Genomic DNA, 5253 nt, shown 5'->3' with positions numbered 1-5253 from the left:
TCTTTCTTTCTTTCTTTCTTTCTTTCTTTCTTCCTTCCTTCCTTCCTTCCTTTCTTTCTTCCTTTCTTTCTTTCTTTTCTTTCTTCCTTCCTTCCTTCCTTCCTTTCTTTTTTTCCTAAGAAATTCATTTGACTCACAAATTCCTTCTCATATCCAGAGGACTGGCTTTTCCTCTGTTCTTCTATAATGTTCTAGGCAATTATCCTCTCAGATTACCTATAGCTCCACATGGCTTTTCTTGCCTGGCAAGGCTGGATGTTTTCTTCCCTACCTCTTTTTCCAAACACGTGGATTCCTGATAACCTGAAACAGCTACATCAAAGGACATAACACTATGAATAATGATAACATATATTTACTCCTTCCTCATTGATTAATATACTTCTACTTCATCATATACCATCCATTCTAGTGATTTTGTAACACTGATGGACATTGTACAAAATTGATGCTTTAGTTTCTTTCCTCCATTGATCATTCCTTTATTCTTTTATCCTAAAAAAATCTCTAAAAATTCATCCTCTAAAGCTACCTTTACCTTCTCACTATATTCTCTGGAATTTTACTTCCACAGCTAACATTTAGGGTTTCATTTTTTATAACTTTTTATTTATAATTTCCTTTATATTCTTTCACCCAGTGAGCTTTGGCACCCTCCTAGGGGCACAGATTCCATGACTATTCTTTCAAATGAGATATTTCATATTTCCTTTATTTGTTTTTATTCTTTTGACTTTGTTTTATTTTTTTTCTTCATATCTCATGGAATCATTAGCTTCCATTTGCCCAATTGTTTTTTTTAACAAATTATTTTCTTCAGTGAGCTTTTGTGCCTCTTTTTTGATTTGGAGCTATTATCTTAAGTGATTTTTTTTGTTCTATCTTTTTTTTTATTTGATCAAATCTACTTTTTTAGGAGTTCTTTTCAGTATATTTTTGTACCACTTTTAGCAAATTATCTATTTTTAAGGTATAATTTCCTTTATTTTTGTGACTTCTTAACCAATTTATCAACTTTTTTCCTGTGATTGTCTTGTATAATTCATTTATTTTCCTGATTTTATTATACATTTCTTAATTTTGTTTTTAGAGTTTCTCCAGCAATTATTTTTGATTAAAGCCAATTAACATTTTTCTTTGAGCCTGCAGATGTAGCATTATTGACTTTGGTATCTTCTTCTAAGTTTGTGATTTTGGTCTTCCCTGTCACAAAAATATCTCCTCTGTTGAATTTAATATTTGTTGTTTATTTATTTTTCCATCTTTTTAACTCCAAAAAATAAGAATGTTAAAGTTGAGATCTGTTCCTTTGGTGAAAGAAATAGGGGGCAACTGGGTAGCTCAGTGGATTGAGAGTCAGGCATAGAGACAGTAGGTCCTAGGTTCAAAGCCAGCCTCAGACACTTCCCAGCTGTGTGACCCTGGGCAAGTCACTTGACCCCCACTTCTACCCTTACTACTCTTCCATCTATGAACCAATACACAGAAGTTAAGGGTTTAAAAAGATAACAAAATTAAATTAAGTTAAATTAAATTAAAAAAGAAAGAAAGAAATATTGTGCCAATCTTTGGGTTCCTTTTACATCTGCTTTCAAAGCTAGCTTCAGGGATCTATACGTTTTCAGTTCTTTTACGGTGTGTTTCATATTTTCTTGACTGTGCTTTGGCCTATGAGTGACCAGGAGTACTTTTTTCTTCCCTGGAACCAAGACCAGGGTTGCCAGCTCCTATGAAATCATAAACATTGATGTCCTGGTGCTCTAACTCACCCTGGATCCATTACTTGGCATTATGAATCAGAACTATGACTGGAATCTCCATATATGCCATGCTAGAGAGTCTTGCACAAAGAGCCAGCAAAGAGACCCCTATAATCGCCTTATAACCATTTGCCAGACCCTGTTATGATCTGTGGTCTGAGAATTCTGAAAGTCATTGCTGTTGATTCAGCTGCCCCCAAGGCCTATTGCTGGCTTACCAAGGTGGACCCTGCTTGGCATAGTGGTCTGAGTTCCACTCCCACTCCATTGTGACACATCCTTTGTGCTAATCTTCTAGATTGTGAAAAATTGCCCCCCCCCATCCTCTTGTGAGTTTGCCATTCCAGAATTTGTTTTGAGGCATTATATTAAATTCATTTTAGGTCCGTAGAGTCCTTGTCTCATTTCTACCATCCTGGATCTGGTGAATCAATGTAACTCTTCATTTTCCACTTTTCTTTATTCCTTTGCCATTTTTTGTTATCTAAATTTTGTCCTAAAAAAAACAACCTTGAATTATTCCTAACTTTGTGACTTTTGTACTTTATCACATATGCTGATTATATCTGGAGAAAATGCAAAACCATGCAGACTGAGCTCATGTAAATCTTATTTATCTTCTCTTCCCTCTTCTTCCAACCTCTTCATATCCTATCTCCTGAATATATTCTGCATTATGTCTTCTTTGATGCATGTCTTGCATGAAGATGAGGCCCATTCCAAGGCAAGATCCTTTACATGTTCAGATAATTCCATTTTATCCAATCTTCTCCAGCACATAGCCCCCACTATGCTCTTTACTTTCTCATTAATTTAATCACTCCCTCCCTACTGACTACCTCTCTACTGCCTATAAACATTTCTATATATTCTCCATTGAAAGTAAAGAAGGAAGGAAGGAAGGAAAGAAAGGATGAAGGAAGGAAGAAAAGAAAAACAGAAGGTAGGAAGGAAGGAAAAATTGAAGGAAGGAAGGAAAGAAGAGATAGAATAAGGACAGGAAAGAAAAACATAAAATTTTTTTGGATCGATCCATCCATTCAAGTTATCATCCTATAGCTCTCATGTGTTTGCTGGCTAACATCATTGAGAAAGCCTTCTACCATAGGCAACACCCCTTTCTTTCCATTCATTTTTAGTTCCTTGTATTCTTTTTAACTTTTCCAGATTATATGTCAATATCATTTTAATAATAATTTTGATATTTTGTGACCTATGTTCTGTTCTTCCTGATAGCTCTTCCCTTTTTCCCAAGGTTGTTGGTTATATGATGTTGTATTATACAATACCTTTTTTTTATTTTCATCATGTTGTGAAAGAAGATATATATATATATATATATATCACCAATACTAGAGAAAAATTCACTGGGGAAATAAAGTGAAGAATTATCTGCTTCAATCTGCATTCATCTCTGCATTCTTGATTCTGACTTCATCATTCACCTGAAACTTTTCTCTCTATCTGTACCAATAATTAAGTGCCAATCCTAATGATCTTTTCTGAATCTCCATTTCTCTTAATTTCTTTTTAGACTTTGACATTACTGATCATCTTCTTCTCCTTTAACTTCTTTTTCCATCTAGATTTTTTTTTTTTTTAAACCCTTACCTTCCGTCTTGGAGTCAATACTGTGTATTGGCTCCAAGGCAGAAGAGTGGTAAGGGTAGGCAATGGGGGTCAAGTGACTTGCCCAGGGTCACACAGCTAGGAAGTGTCTGAGGCCAGATTTGAACCTAGGACCTCCCGTCTCTAGGCCTGGCTCTCAATCCACTGAGCTACCCAGCTGCCCCCCTCCATCTAGATTTTTTGTAACATTGCATTCTCTTGTTTTTTTTCTTCTATGTATCAGACAGTTCCTTCTGGTTTTCCTCTTGCCTGAATGATATCAGTCTCCTTACTGGATCTTAGTCTAGTTTATATTTTCTAATTGTGGAGGTTCCCTAAGGCTCTGCCCTAGGCTCTTTTCTCTTTAAGCAGTATATTATTTTGCTTAGAATTCTCATAAGCTTCCATGAATTCCATTATTATTTCTCTACTGATAATTCTTGAATATACTTATCCTACTTTAACCTCCTGGTTGACTTTTAGATTCTTATCTCCAATAGCCTATTAGATAGTTCAAACTAGATTCCTATAGACATCTTAACCCCAACATGACCAAAACTAAGCTTTCCTTCAAAACCTTCCCTTTACCAATTTTTCTATTATTATTCAAGATTCTACCCTCATATCAGATACCTAGGCTCTCAATTTGACTTATTCTCTGTTCCTTACTCTTTTTGACATACAATATCCAAATAGTTGCCGAATCTTGTTATTTCTCCTTTATTAATACTATCTCTCATAAATATCTACTTTTTTTCTGACACTGCAACCCCCTTGCTACATAAGCCATAATTGCCTTGTGCCTAAACTATTGTAATAGGTTGCTGATTATTATATCTACTTCCACTTCACTCTATTCTCCAGCAGCTATCAAGTTAATCTTTCTAAATCATAGGTCTAAATCATAAACCATATCATTTCACCTCCCCCAGTTTAGTATATCACACTATTCCTACATTACCTCAAGTGGGAAATGTAAGGCGAAACTCTCCCTAACTTGGCTCTTTCCTTTCTTTTGAATCATGTTTTACTACTGTGTCCATGACTAGATTGCTCTCCCTTCTCCTCTCTGCTTCCCAGGCCTCTGGATTTCCTCAAGTTTTACCCATAATTTTACTTTCTTAAAGAAACTTTCTTGATCTCCCCCACATTATTGCTAATGCCTTATCTCTGATGACACAAAATGTATACAGCGGATAACTTGCATCTCCTTAATTCTTTAAATATTATACTCTCCAATAGACTGTCAACTCCTTGACAGCAGGAACAATAATTTTCCCCCCTCTTTCTTTGTATTCCCTTGTTCTTGACACATTGCAGGTACTTAATTAATGCTAATTGATTATTTCTTCATGATATGGGATCCATCAACGAGGATTTAGTAAGTTTCCCAGAAAATAAGAGCTAAGTATACAAAGAAAGTGAAGAAAGAAGTAGTGGGGATAGAAGGAGAAGGAAGGAGAAAAATGTAGAAGGGAGGAAGGAGATGGTGGGAGAGAGAGATAGAGAGAGAGAGAGAGAGAGAGAGAGAGAGAGAGAGAGAGAGAGAGAGAGAGAGAGAAAGGAAGGAAGCAAGAAAGCAAGGAAGTATGCTTAAAAGGAGCTCACAATCTAATAGAGGAAATAGCATGCAAATGATTATGTATTAACAACATATTGACAAGATAAATTGAGGGAAGTCTCAGAGGGAAGTCACTAGGATTATGAAGGATTAAAAGAATGAAACAATCTACACTGAAATAGGAGTTTATAATTTAATTGGTGAAATAACAAGAAAAGATATAAGAAGAAATAGCATAAATAGAAAATGGATAAATAAAAATAAATTCTTACAAATACATCTGTATCTATCATTTCTTTCTCTGTGGTGAGTATGTGTTAAGTA

The sequence above is a fragment of the Gracilinanus agilis genome, chromosome 2 (assembly GCF_016433145.1).
Source record: "Gracilinanus agilis isolate LMUSP501 chromosome 2, AgileGrace, whole genome shotgun sequence".
Classification (NCBI taxonomy): Eukaryota; Metazoa; Chordata; class Mammalia; order Didelphimorphia; family Didelphidae; genus Gracilinanus; species Gracilinanus agilis.
Note: the sequence above shows the minus strand (reverse complement) of the source record.